Below are 15,469 nucleotides of genomic sequence, written 5' to 3'. Positions count from 1 at the left end.
GAAGGGTAAATGGGGATTGGGGACTTACCGCCCCGCCGACCTAGGAATGGGGCAGTAAGTCCGCCTACCACCATGGCGGAATTGCAACCTTAGCGGCATGGACCATGGTGCTAATAGCACCATGGTCCTCCGCCAAGGTTGTAATGAGGGCCTATGTCAGTGTTCTGTCTATGTATGTTTTTCTTGTTGTGTTATGTTTCTTACTTTTGAGACCTTTCCACAACTTTTTAGGTGCACGCTTGTTTTTTCAGTTTATTTGGATGGGAGTCAGCTTGTTTTGGGCTTGTTTTGGAAGGGCATTCAGATTATTTTTTCCTTCCGACCTGGCAACACTGGTTACATTCAATGGTGCAACCAGGTGTGTGAAGACACAGCTGATACAAGCGTTGCGAGCGGGAATATGTGAGTAGGGAAACGGGAGTGGTGCTCCTGCTGAGCGGGAAGGCATGAGTCCTCAAGAATGGTGCAGGTGGACTGGAGATAGAGGACCCAATTAGTTTGTGGAAAGGTAGTTCAAAGAAATACGTCTTTGTGTGTGCATCACTGCTGTGAGTGCAATACACGCATTGTGTGCTTTTGGAGTGAATCTGTGTCTACACTTGATGAGGGTCTTCCCCCCTGTGGCTGTTAGCAACAGGTGCAAATCATGGCAGGGACATTTCTGAGCCTTTCATATTTGTTTTTGAACTGTGCGGCTGTCATACTAGCATTTCCATCTCACAAACGTGGATGGGAATGCTTTTTATTTTCTCGAGCATTTCACCAGAGTCGGGCCCTTTAACGGTGAAATGCGCTCCCAGCAACTGCGTTGTTGCTGGGACCCCATCATAAATTAGTTTGTTTGTTTGTTTACTCAGTTGTAATGGGCACCAAACCCTAAGGTAGCAGGGTGCAGCAGTTACAGAAACTGCACAGCTTTGGTTTGCAGGATATATATACAAAGTTACAATGTAATAGTACGAAAACAAAAGAGCAGGACAAAAGTACAAGGATACAGTGCATGAAATCAGAGAGAAATAAAAAAGAAGGGTATGCAGTTATTACAAAGGTTTACACACCCATTGATTTGAGCCAGTTAATAAGGCTAAGGACCTCATTAGGACCCTGGCGCTCCCGGAATGAAGGGGGCCGGTACGGGACCGGCCCCCTTCATTACGTGGGCGCCGAGATACGAGCTTCCCTTTGCAGGACCCGGATCAGACGCCTGGTAAAACCAGGTGTCCTTTCTGGGTCCCGTGAGGGGAAGAGGGAGGTAATAATGGGCCAGATGTAATATGCCCGTTATTACCTCCCTCCCCATTCCCATTGAGCCCTCCGGGGGCTCAAATGGGAATGGGCAATGGTTCCTGCAAGGAGGAATTACCGGGTCCTCCTATGTCGGAATGACTCGGTTATTCCTCATTGCAGGAACCCGGTAATGGAGCCCGGTTTGTAGGCAGCCATGGAGCTAATAGCTCCATGGCTACCTCCAAACTCGTAATGAGGCCCCAAGTCTAAACTATGTGTAAGGTTGGTCTTCTCTAAAGGAGTGTGGCAGGGAGCTCCAAAGTTGGGCAGCTTTGACCGTGAAGCTGCATCCACCAACTTTAGAGAGCTTAAATCTAGGTGTATTCAGACAGAGTTGGTTCGTCTCGTGGGTCTGACAGATGTTCTTCTATGGAATCTATCCATGAGATAGCTGGGGAGCGGCATTATTCAATGCTTTGTGTGTCAGGCATGCAGGGCCTCATTACGCGGTAGGCGGTAGCCATGGCGCTATTAGCGCCATGGCTGCCCCCTTACCGCATTCCGGGTCCGGGTTCCCGAAATAGGGACCTACCGAGTCATTCCAACCTTGGAGGACCCTGTAAGTCCCCATTCCGGGAACCATTCCCCATTCCCATTCGAGCCCCCATAGGGCTCAATGGGAGTGGGGATGGAGCTAATAACGGTACCGCAATTTGCGGTGCCGTTATTAGCTCTGAAGTCCCTTAACGGGTCCCTTCCATAACGCCTGGTAAAACCAGGCGTTAAGGAAGGGACCCACTAAGGGACCTCGGAATAGGATGGTAAGGGATTACCGGCACAGGTGTCCTTACTGGTGCCGGTAATCTCTTACCGCCTACCGCTTAATGAGGCCCTCAGTCTTTAACTGGATTTTGTTATATGTAGATAGCTAGTTATTGTGACGCCTAATCGTGGCTATATGTGCTCTTCTCGCCACACCAAGTGCTGCCCTTAGGGCGTTATTGTGGAGTGTTTGTATCCTTTGTATAATGGATTTGTTGGCGCCAATATAGAGGGCATTGCAAAATTCGAGCATAGATAGTATAAGGGCTCTGGTTAGGATAATGCAATTGTCGTTGGAGAGAAAGGGTTTGCCATTTCTAATGAGCTTACAAGTGTAGGCCGTGGTAGACGCCAAGGCATTCACTTGTTTGGAGAAGGAAAGAGTGGCATCACGGTAGAAGCCAAGAGTTTGCACCTCCTTGGCAACTTTAATAAGGTTACCATCAATTATGAAGGATGAATAGTCCTGTCCTAATTTCTTGAGGTCGGTTACCCAAAATGATCAACTCTGTTTTGTCATCATTCAGGCATAGACCGTGTGATGCCATCCATGCCTGGATGATGAGGTACACTCCATTTACCAAGGCCAAATCCTTGTCATAATCCGCAGAAAGTGGGAGGAGAATCTGGGTATCATCTGCATAGTTTAGTTAGTGTAGGTGATACCGAGATGGTCCAGATCATCGAAAAGGGGTTTAGTAAATATATTGTACAATGTAGGCGAGACGCAGGAGCCCTGGGGCACTCCACATGTTATGGGGATTGGGTAAGCTGCTGCCGAGTGGGAGAAGACTCTCATCATCCTGTCACTCAGGAATAATTCCAGCCATGCTATAGCCTCAGGTGAGAAATGAGCAGCTGAGTCTAAGTGGCTGCATAAGACCTTGTGGTACACAAGGTCAAATGCAGCCGATAAGTCGAGCAGTTAGAGGAGAGCTGTTTTCCCTTTTTCTCTTAGCTCATCAACCTGCGACTTCAGGTCTATAAGGGCAGTCTCCGTTCTGTGTTGGGGCGGAAGCCAGATTGTCGTGCTCCTAGAAGTTTGTGTAGTTCCAGTTATTTCTGGATTTGGAGGTATGCAACCTTGTCCAGTATTTTTAAGAGAAATGGCACTGTGGTTATGGGACGATAATTAGTAGGTATTAGTGGATCAAGTGTTTGCTTTTCTAGCAATGGGAGCACCCAAGATTGTTTGAGGTTAGTGGGATAGTACCGGAGATGAAAGAGGCGTTGATTAGTTTAGAGATGAATGGGGCAAGATCTCTTGCTGCATCCTTAATGAGCTGAGCTGGGAAGAGGTCACCCTTGTAGTTAGAGAGCTTAAGAGACAGAATGGGCCTCATAACGACCCAGGCGGTAAGTTACCGCCTGGGCCGTGACTTTACCACCATGGCGTAAACTACGTTTACGCCATGGTGGTTGGCGGACTTACCGCCCCATTCCGACCTTGGCGGGGCGGTAAGTCCCCAGTCCCCATTTACCCTTCCCCATTCCCATTTTTGCCCCATAGGGCATAATGGAAGTGGGGAAGGCATTAATTACGCCACCGTAATTACGGTGGCGTAATTAACTCCATGGTCCCTTAGCGCCATGGATTTTAACACCTGCTAAAAGCAGGTGTTAAATTCGCCATGGCGCTAAGGGACCTCGTACTCAGGCGGTAAGGGTCGGCGCTGTTTACGGCGCCGTAAACCCCTTACCGCCTGGGTCGTAATGAGGCCGAATGACTTTTTCAACCTCGAGAATTGTTGGTTTGGTAAAGTTAAAGCGGGTAGGGGAGTCAGGTGTAGGTTCATTAGTAAGTGTGTCAGGAATTATTTTAATCGGGTGAGAAGATGGGCAGGGGAGGCCTTTTTTTGGGCTATTTTGTTTTGGAGGGTGGTTACCTTATTAGATAGTGCCTGTTGTATGTCTGAACACCATGTTTTGTCCTTCGTGTAGATATCAGGAGTAGAGATGGGGGACTCCAGTTCCTTAAGTATGGTGAATAATTCCTTCATACTGGAGTTGGAGATGCGTTGATTGTAGGAGTTACGTTTAGCCAAGACAATTTCTTTTTTGTATTGAGATGAAATTTCAATTAGTTTGGTTTTGTTTCCTTCTGAGGGATGTCATCTTCATGACGTTTCACAAGTCCTCTTAAGTAATCGTAAATCTTTTAACTCTGAGGTGAACCATTTGTTCAAATGGGTTTTGGACTTGCTAGGTCTAAGTTTAAGTGGGGCAATCGTGTCAAGCGACATGAGCATGATTTTGTTGTATTCATTCACCAGTGTTTCAGGATCTAAAGTATCCGCTAATGCATTGAGGGTTGAAAGGATGGCAGGGATCGCATTATCCACAGTAATGTTCTTTTTGTTCCTTGTTAGGCAAGGAGGGGCCATAGGTATGGCTGGTGACGGAGGTCTAGTAGTTAATAGGGTAAAAGAAAGGAGGAAGTGGTCAGTCCAAGGTTGAGGGTTGATGGAGGTGATGTTGGCGGTGCAATTGTATTCCGATACCCAGTCTCGGGTTCTCCCTTTGTTGTGGGTAGGTTTGAGGACTTTTTGGGATAGGCCAAGTTCATGTAGGATGCTGGCTATAGCTGTGGCATGATTGTCCAGCGGGTTGTTAAAGCCCAGATTGAAGTCTCCTAAGAGTATTAGTTGCGAGGAAGTTTTGAGATTGTTAGAAAGGTGAGGATGTCCTCTTCAAACATGCCAATGGGACCCGGAGGCCTGTAGATAAGATAAATAGTGAGGGTTTGGGAGTTGGCCAGTGGGATTTTGACTGTGAGTACTTCACAGGATTGGGTACTTTGGGATTGAACAAGTCTTATGGAGAGGCAAGTTTTTGAGATGATGGCAATGCCTCAGTCTCTTGCCTTATCTCTGTCCTGTCGAACTATCGTATAGCCGTCACAGACAGCTAGCGATAACATGGGACCTGCTGCATCATGCAGCCATGTCTCGGTGATGGCAAGGAAGTCCAGGTTATCTGTCAATATTAAGTCATAGATATCTGTAGCATGAGCAACCAGTGACCTGGCGTTTATTAGGGCTCCTTTAAGTAGGTGAGTATTGGTAGTCTCTGTGGCAGGGGTAGGGATGGTGGTTAATTTTAGTTTAGTAGGGTTGAGCGTAGTGAGGTATTTGGTGATGCCGTGAGGGTGTGGCTTAGTTTTGATAAAATTAGCAATATACGGTTTCTGATTAGTGGCAAGGTTAGTTTTTTTGTTCACTGTAGTCAAGGATTTGGTAGGTGGTTCTAGTTGAGAATATAATGTCTGATGGCATTGTGATCACACTGGGAAGGGCGTGTGTGTCCGGAAGGGCTAGCATGATTCAGTATGGTAGGAGGTTGAGTATCACTAATATACTGAGGCTGCAGGTGAGAACTATAGTGGGCATATTATAGTAGCAGGTATGCGTGGTGACTAGGGAAGCACTAGGATTAACAATTAGGGCTAGTCCAAGATAATAGTATGGTTTAAGGCATTGGAGAGTGCAGCTGGCTAGTCCTGAGTAGGCCACAATAGTATGCTTTAGGAGTGGTGGCTTGTTCAATTTACCAAGGGTAACAGAGATAAGTCTAGGCAGGTTGTACATGCTGCGGTAGTTAATATAGTGGTCCTAATAGTGGAGGAAGCGACCTAGATGTAAGAGGCTAGTCCAATTGGCAGGGAATGGTAGTCTGGTCCTAGACGTCCAGGCAGTAAAGTAACACTTAATATGGTAGGCTAGTCCACTTTAGCAAGGGAGTGGTAGGCTAGTCCTGGCAATGCAAGCAGTATCAATTGATATAATAGACTAGTCCGATATATCAAGGGTGGTAGGCTAGTCCTGACAATACGGCAGTAATGCTTAATACAGTAGGGTAGTCCGATTTAGTAAGGTGTAGGCTAGTCCTGGCAATACAAACAGTAACACGTAATAAAATAGGCTAGACCAATAGTTAGTAAAGGTGGTGGGCTGTTCCTGGCAATGTGGCATTAACACTTAAAACAGTAGGCTAGTCCGATTCTAGCAAAGGTGTGCTAGTCCTGGCAGTGTGGCAGTAACATTTAATACAGTAGGCTAGTCTAATTATTCAGGCAGAACAAACAGTAGCACATAATGAAAATAAGCTAGTCTGGTTTAACATAGGATGGAGGCTAGTATAGCATTGCAATTGATAGCACTCAATGATATGATATGATATGGCATTTGTAACGCGCCTATACACAAGTGTTTCATGGCGCGACGAGGCAGGGAGGGGGAACAAGGGGAAGACAGACAACGATCCTACTAGGCCAGGTGTCATTTAGATCGCGCAAGTGCAGAGGTAGAGGGGAGGGAAAAAGTGCAAGGGGAAGGGGGAGAGGGGGAAGTGCAAGGTAAGTAGAATAAAAATAACATAATAGGGCCAGCTGGTGGCAAGTGCAAGGTAAGTGCAGACAAGTGCTGGGAAGGGGGGGCTGTAGGGATACAGAGACAGTCCCGCAGTGCAGGGGTTGCCAGGGAGGCAGTGCAAGTGGAGAGTGGCTGGGCCAATGACGGAGGTCGGTGAGAGTGGCCCAGTTGCAGATTCAGTGCAGTTTCAGTGAAGAGTTTAGCAGGGGAGAGGGAGAGAGAAAGCAGAAGCAAAGAGGAAGGTTTTGAGGTGCTTCCGGAACCGGAGATGGTTCTCCTCAAGTTTCAGAGAGGCAGGAAGGCTGTTCCAGAGGGAGGCCCCTGCCGCGGAGAGAGATCTACCCCCAGCTCGTTGCTTCGAGAAGCGGCTGACCCTGAGGGAGTTGGAAACGGATGAGCGGAAGGGCTTGGGAAGGAAGATATTTAGGAAGAGAGAGTTGAAGGTATTTAGGTCCCAGGCCCCAGAAGGCCTTGTGGACAATGCAGAGGGTTTTGAACTTAATCCTCGCAGCCACAGAGAGCCAGTGTAGAGATTTCAGTCCTGGAGAGATACGGTCCCTGGGCTTGAGGCCAAGGACAAGTCTCGCAGTCCTGTTCTGGATGAGTTGCAGAGGGCGGAGAGTGGAGGCAGGCAGATTAAGATAGAGGCTGTTACAGTAGCCCAGCTTCGTGAGAACCAGGGCTCGGGAGACAGTGAGCTTCTGGGGGAAGGAGAGGAAGGGAAGAATACCTCTGAGGAGGTGCAGCTGGTAGTGTGACTTCTTAGCGACGTCAGATATATGAGGAGAGAAGGAGAGTGTGGAGTCGAAGATGACCCCGAGGTTTTTTGCCTTGCAGGTAGGAGCAGGAAGAGGGCCAAGGGAGGCTGGCCAGAGAGCTGCAGGGAAGGAGGGAGTGGGTGTGCCGATGAGTAGAATCTCAGTCTTACTGGCATTAAGTCAGAGGTCATTGGCAGCACACCATTCCTGGATAGCAGACAGACAGTCAGAGATGAGGGAAGGAGAGGAGGAGGCCGAGGGTAGCCTGAAAATGAGCTGTGTATCGTCCGTATAGCACTGAAAGTTGGGACAGAGAGCGGCGATGTGGTGGGCAAGGAGTGCCAGATACTGGTTGAAGAGCCAGGGAGAGAGATTAGATCCCTGGGGGACACCACAGGTAGAGAAAAAGATGTCAGAGAGGAAGGACCCCAGTTGGACCTGGGAGGGTCGATTGGAAAGGAAAGAGGTCAGCCACGCCAGAGCCTGACCAGTGATACCCAGGTTATCACGGAGATGGTTGAGCAGGATGGCATGGTTGACAGTGTCAAAGGCAGAAGAGAGATCAAGCAGAATGAGAACACACAGAGTGTTGGAGTCAAGATTCGAGAGCAGGTCCTCACGGATGTTCAGGAGAGCAGTTTCCGTGCTTCTGGCAGCTCTGAAGCCAGATTGATGGTCATGAAGACTACCAACAGATTCAGCGTGGAGGTTAAGCTGGGAGATGGCCAGTTTCTCCAGTAGCTTGCCCAGGAAGGGAGTGATGGAGATTGGGCGATAGTTAGCCGGGCAGGAGGGGTCGGAAGAGGGTTTCTTAAGAAGAGGGTGCACAAGGGAGTGCTTAAGGGGGGATGGGAAGACTCCAGAGGCGAAGAAGTGATTTCAAAAGTCAGCCAGGGCAGGATCCAGTGAGTCGATGTGGTCCTTGATAGTTTTGGATGAACAGGGGTGAACCTGTTTAGACAAGACTTTCATAGATCGGACTTGTATGGAAACCTCATCAGCAGAGAAAAGGGGAAAGGCAGAGAAGGAGGGAGGAGGGGTGGCTGCAGAAGGGCCAGAGGAAGAGCCGGGAAGAGAGGGAGGGAGGTGATAGGAGGAGAGTGAGGACAGGATGTCCTGAGTTTTAGAGATGAAGTTAGCGGCCAGTGCAGTGCAGAGGGCCTGGGAGGGGACAGGAGAGGTAGAGACTGCAGCAGGGTTGGCAAGCTCCTTGCAGATTTTAAAGAGTTCGGCCGAATTGTTAGATGCCGCAGAGATGCGGGCTTGGATAATGGCTCTCTTCTTGGTGAGAACGGAGAGACGGTATTGCCTTTGGAGCAGGCGGCAGGCCAGTTTGTCAGAGGATGAACATGAAGCACTCCATTTCCTCTCTGCCACCCTGCACTTGCGTTTTAGGGTGACGAGATCCGAGTCATACCAGGAGTTACATTTGGCTTTGGGCTTCAGGCGGATTCTCATGACAGGGGCAAGGATATCAAGAGTATCAGATATAGCAGAGTGGAGCGTGGAGAGGGCTGTGTCAGGGTGGGGGTCAGCCGAAGGGAGAGGGGGGGTGAGAAGGTAGCAGCGAAAGCCTCAACTGACACGCGCTTCATGGGTCGGATGACCGAGAAGGTGGGTGGCAGTGATGAGGGTGGCTTTGCCTGTGGGGTAGGGAGGGTGAGGTGGGAGGATAGGAGAAAGTGATCACTCCAGGAGAGAGGAGTGGAGAGAGGGACGGAGAGGGGAAGGTCAGAAGAGATCAGAGCATCAAGAGTGTGCCCTGCAGAGTGAGTAGGTCCAGATGGGAGAATAGAGAGTGAGAGAGAGTCACAGAGGTCACGAAAGAGTCCAGAGGGGGGACAGGAGGCATCCAGGTGGATGTTGAAGTCACCAAGAAAGAGGAGTTGTGTGGTTGAGGACAGGAGTGAGGAGGAGAGGTCAGCCCACTCAGAGAGGAAGGAGGAAATTTGACCAGGTGGCCATAGATAGTAGCCACGTTAAGGGAATGGCTAGGAGAGAGAGAGATAGACCAATGTAAAATTTGGTCCAGGCTTAGCAGGTTGTGGCAGTGCAGGTAAAACACAATTAATATCCTATGTTGGATCAGAGTTAACATAGATATCAACAGTACAGTATTTGTGAGGGAAGGAGTAGGCACGCCTTAATTGCCGCTTGTAGCGAAGATCGGGTGAGTCATATCTTCACAAATGCGGGAATTCATAATGGCATAGATGCAAACTGATGTCATGGTTCAGGTATAGTAGCGCGAGATTTGCAGATTACAACACAGATGCGAGGTGTTTGAAAATTGTTAGGGTGCCGTGTCGGGTGGTCAAAGGGTTGATAGATGGTGAGTGGCATAGGCACAGTTCAACGGTACATGGTAGGGTTACAGACGAACGTGCCTTAATTATGATGTGGGCACCGGACCAAGGTCAATTAGTTAGAGAGAACGGATGGGAGACCACCGTAATGTCTCAACCTTAGCTAGGCGTGAACAGATCTTGGGTGCACGGTGCTCCAGTATATGTGTGAGCAGATACAGTAATAATGCTGAGATAACGAGTTTATAGCACATACCTCATGTTTCTTTAGTAACGGGTATAGTCACGCATAGTGTTCAGAGTGCACCATTAGTTTCCAGCCCCTCTTGAAATGCTCGGGTCCCCTTTGAGGATTAGGTGACTAAGCATTTCATCAATAATCGTGAATAAAATAACCTTATTCTCTGAGCTCCTTTCATTTGTGCTCATTTATGACTATCTGACTTGTGTGTTTGATGGGTGAGAGGTGCATAAATGCAGTATGAATGTGGCATAGAAAATATTTTCACCAAGCAAAGTTGGCACAAAATAGGCACGGGCACAGCCATATACATATTCATGAAGTGGAATGCTAGCAAACATTTTAGGCACATGAAAGCTCTGGTTGTGGCAATACTGGCACTTACTGGTCATATCCAGTATACAAATGTGTTACAGTGGAATACTGGCCCAATTTAGGCAAAGCCAGCAAGATTGTGTTCTTTCAGTGACAATACTGCTGTTTATTATGCACAGCCAACAAGAACATATTTTACAGTGACTGTACTGTTACATTTTTCAGCATGAAAGTTATTTCAGTGGCAATAGTGGCATTTATCAGCAGAAACATGTTTTACATTGGGGATACTGGCATATATTTGACACAGAAAACATTCTTACAGATCACTGGCAAAGGCATTTTAGTGAGAACATTGGCATATATTGTGGGCAGAGCATTATGAAATCATTCCACTGTGTAAAAAGGGTGACATATATTTTGGACACTGTGATCAACAAAGTGTGTTTTACCGTGGCAGTTGTGAGGGTGTAGGCGTAAGAGACAGACACAAGGGTGGCATGTTGATTGCCAAATACTTTTATTAATAACACAAATGGGGGGAGTTGGAGGAAAACCAGGGGTTTTCCTGCCTCAACAAAACTAACTAATGAACCTTTTGATGTCAGAATGTCCAAAGTAAAGTTTCTGTCCAGCCTTGTAGTTCAAAACAAAAGTTCCAAAACAAAAAGGTGTAGTAAAGCAAATAAAAGACTCAAGGGGTGGATTCCCTTCCCCTGGAATCGTTCCAGCTTTTTTCAACTTGTCTCTTTGTTTTTAATATTCACAATCAGCCTTTTTTTTACTTGGCAAACCTGACTCCCAGGCCCTGCCACAATGAAGAATGGCTTGGCTGCCTTAGCCAAACTGATTGAGGGCCCCAGACCCTTGGTGAGCAGACCGGGCTTCCAGGTGCTGCGTGGGGAAGTATAGCCTGATCTCTCTCGCCCCAAGCTGAGGGTCCCCAACCCCTTTCTCTTAATTTCTGCGGGTCCTAGACCCTGTTCTCAGTACCCCTCCTCTTGGTCCACTGTAACAAATCAACTTCCGGTGGGCGCCAGTGGTCCAGGGATGAATATCTGTTTCTAAACCATCAATCAGCCCCACACCTCTAGTACACCAGAAGGGATCAGAACAGATTGGAAACACAGGCAAATGATAAACCTCCTTGTCCAATTTTGGTAACGTGAACGGAACAGCAGGCTTATCTCCGAAAGGTCGTGGATCGTTGATTAGTTGCAACACAGCGAAATACCATTATTACTCAATGATAAAAGGGACTTTCCGGTCAAGGTTGTATACAAATATCTACCTTATTATTAACACAACAGACAGTTCTAGCACACTACAAAATACATCCCACACTGTATAGGAATGCAGAGGACAGACAGTTTCAGAGAAGGAAAAAGGATGCACTCTGGATACTGACAGGAGGCTAGTAGGTATAGTAATTAATCCCAATAGGTCAAAGATACTTGGTCTCAACTCAAAGGAAACAATGGGTTAGAAAATGTCACTAGGGGCCTTCATAGAAGGATCAGGGGACAAAACCACAATTTACCTTGTGCTGTAGGAGTTCTTGGTGCTCAACAGGATCGTGTCGCTTTCAGTGTGCATTGCAGCATCTGCGACATAGTTCAAGATGGGAGACAGCTGTGGATATCAGACGGCAGGCAGTTCGGCAAGCGAAACTGGATGGACGGCTGCAGGCTGGCCTACACAGCGGCTTGGGGTCAGGAATCGTCTCAGTGCCGGCATCAGTGACTGCGGTGCAACAACAGTCAGCGGTGCAGTCAGCTGCATCTCGAGGGGCGTGACTGGCTCAAGAATGTCCTTTACAGTTGACGTCTGTAGATGCTTGATGATGCACTCCTCCTAGCTTCTTCACTGAGCATGTGTCGTCCTTTAAGGAGGACGGCCCAAAGCTGAGGAGAGTGAGAGTTTGCTGCAGAGCGTAGCGGGGCATGCTGTGTGCAGGCTGGGTAACAGTTCTGGAGCTACTGGAAGGTCGTCTGGATTCGGTATCTCCCTCTGTTCCATGGGAGATGTTTAGGGGAGAGATCTTGCTTCCCTCTTGAAGGTCCTGGCCTTCGTTCACTGGCGGAAGATGTAAGGCAGACTGTACCTTCAGCCATGGTCCAATGATGAGTTCTTCCTTCTGCTGAATCCTTCAGATGATCGGCTAAAAGAGGGGCTTTGCCCTCTTTTAAAGCCAGATGGACCACAGCAATTGGTGTAGACTAAGCCTACCTTAATGAACCAATCCTGGGTCCCCACCAACAATCTCCTGTATTCATGAGTTCAAAACCAGGGTGCTTTGCAACAGAAAAGGTAAAGGGGTGAAAATATGTAATACTAAATCCCAACCATTTTCCTGTCTTTTTGCGTATCAAAGGGTCTCTATGGTTAATGGAGCTCTCTGTGGTCCCTGATTAAAGCGGCAGGTCTCCCTTGAAGCTGCAGCGAGGAATGAGGTCTCCTGTGGGGATGACTACTGTAAACTCCCAGTCCCAGATATTACATTTTCCTGTCAATTGATAATGAAGGCGGGAGCTAACATCAGGTTGACATAGGAGAGAGGGTGTTGGGGGTTTCCAGCCTCTGCAGCCATGCCCCATGTGTGCTTGTTCGAAACTCTAATTAGTATGCGAATGCTGCCACCAGCTACATGGCTCAACATGGTGGATCCATGGAGTCTATGTTAGTTAATTGGGCTGGCCGTTTCAGGGGACAGGTTTGCATCCCCAGATGTGGGTCCCAGATCTCCTTTACTAGGTCACTCTGCCCTGGTGAGTATTCCTTCTGTTCTTTGCTCTGGCCTCCTTGTGCTCTCTGGGTCTCCTCAACCCTGGGATCAGCCACCCTTGTACCTCGGGTCTTGCCGGCCACCCTCCAGTTGTTCGCGGGTCTACCAGGAGCTTTGGTGGCTTCTTCTGTGCACCGGGACCTTCTCTGGACTTCTGCACATCTTCCCTGCAGCTTTCTGGCAGTTTTGTTGCACTTGGGTTACCAGTGGATTTCTTGTATCTTTTCCAGTCTGCCTTCTTCGTCACAGGCTTCCCTCCTGGACACTGTCTGCATCTCTGCACTGTAGGTCTGCACGGCCGTTGCCAAGCTCCCGGTCCGTGCCGAGCGATGAATGAAGACCTCATCGTTCTCTTGCCTCTCTGTCTTTGAATGACAGCCGACCAATGGAATTACTAGAAAACTAGAGCGTGTGCCTTCCTTTTTTGATCAGTGATCCTCATTACCCAAAGCCTCCACCTCGTCTCAGTAGTTCTTGTCTGAGACATACGACAGACATATGGGAATGGTAGACATTGTGGAATTGGAGGAGTTTTGAGGGCAGCTGGGAGAGTCAAAGGGATACTGCTTCTCCCGAGATAGTCACCACTCTCCATGGGGTCCTCCCTCCCGCTGAGTCCCACACGCTGGGGGACTGTCGGGTAGTGCCCTCACCTCCCTTTCCGTCATGGAAACGGGGTCCCCATCTAAAGTGGTGACGATACCTCTGGATTTGTCACACAATGCTGTCACATACGGTGTGCATGTGGATCATGAAAATGTGCTGAAAGTGCTCCTGTGCGCTCTTGGTGACCTGGCATGTGTTACTCTACAGATACAATTGTAAATTGTATGGATTTGTATCCAGTTTTTCTAAAAAATAGTGTGCCGTTAAATGCCCTTTATTCTAAAAATGTATTGCAGAGAATTCCCCTTAAACTCCCTATGATGGTTCAAGTCTCTCGTCTCACTAATTTGGGGGTAAAACGAACACATCTCTACTAAAAAGAAATCACATGGTGCCAGTGACCTTATCATTTAGAATGGAGTTGCCCCTACCCCCGTAAGTCCCCACATAAAGTGGCATCGGAAACATCCTCTATCACTGTTTTCATTCTTGAATAACAGAAATTAATAGACATCATTCAGATCATACTTCCAGAAAATCTTCATCGTCTTTACAAAAATTGCATCTCCATTGATTTCAACGGGATCGCTCTCCAAACCAGCTGACTTTATTCTCTTTGGAGACTCAAGTGGTATTCTCTTTGGTTACTCAGGTGGTTGGTAGGTATGCTCAGGCACACACCCCTCTCCGTGTCCCACAAACACACAGTTGCCCTCAATGTATTCCATTCAAGACCCTTACTCTTTTACTGTCTATTACATAATCTCCCACTCTTCTTCCCCTGTGACGATATGACTTCAGCTGTGCAGGAGTATGGGGATGAGTAGCGAAAAAACCACTGACTCAGCCCTCACAATTCTACAAACCAACTGTAATCTCAGTGATAAAGATAGAACGGACAGAGCCAAGAGATATACCTCCTTCCCCTTTTGTGGTAACATTGGCTGAGGGAAGGCTATACAGAAAATTATCACAGCTCAAGGGAATGTACAATCAAGGGTCTAAAAAAATATATATACTTTAAACACACCATCTGCAAGAAAACTACATAGAGAAACTGTACAAAACAACAGAGAATATGCAACAAAAGAGATGGCAGCACTCTGGATAAGACTACAGGGGTGATAGGCAATTTCAATGATCACAATGTTCTTTTAAAAGGATATGTGTTGAGGAAAAAGGTGCAAAAGTGACCTAATCAATGTCTAGCGCCCCAAATGGACCAAAGGGGAAGTTATAGGCCAATAATACTTTTTTTGGCAGTTCGACTACGGCAAACTAAGCTGTTCGGTGCTGTTCGAGTGGCTCAAGGCTGTTTCGGTGCAGCAGTCACTTTGACCTAGATAGGGAGCGCAGGGTCGAAGAGGTGCATGTTGCAGTTTGAAAGCGATGCTTGAAAGCGAGAAGATTGTGAGGCCACCAGGGTTGGTTTGATGGTTAGTTTGAAGAGTCTGGACACTGGATGCGCTGGTCGACAGGATTGGGTCAATGAAGTGCTCTGGGAGCTGCGGATCATGAGGGCCACCAAGATTGGTTCGACGGTCGGATAGAAGGCAAAGAAGCTGGCATCTGGATGTGCAGGTTTGCTTTGAGAAGTTTGATGCAGTGTCCGATGGTCAAGATTCAAGGATCCACCATGGCCGCCGATTCGACTTGCAATGATGGTCAACAGTGAAGATGCTGGCAGAATGAGTGGCAGTTCAAAAGCAGCACATGACACAAAGAGCTTCTAGTTCAAGTCGAAGCAATGACGCACTCAGCTAGTGCATTGCAGTGGCAAACAGGTGTAAACAAAGATCTTAGCAAGCACCAAAGGCAGCTCTGGAGGGTCTTGCTAGTTTGGGATGCAGTGAACCCAGTTTGACAACAGTTTGACTGTATTGATGCAATGAAACACAGAACTCTTTTTTATTTATTATTTTATTTATTTGCATATTTAGTTTAAAATAAAACTTTTAGCAACAAAGAATAAGCCTTGTCCATCTCATTCCTAATGTTCTCGACCGAAAGGAACGGTTTACAAACAGAAAATTGCAACG

The sequence above is a fragment of the Ambystoma mexicanum genome, chromosome 2p (genome assembly GCF_040938575.1).
Source record: "Ambystoma mexicanum isolate Mex_15411 chromosome 2p, UKY_AmexF1_1, whole genome shotgun sequence".
Classification (NCBI taxonomy): Eukaryota; Metazoa; Chordata; class Amphibia; order Caudata; family Ambystomatidae; genus Ambystoma; species Ambystoma mexicanum.
The sequence above is the reverse complement of the archived record's forward strand: the minus strand, read 5'-3'. Positions refer to the sequence as shown.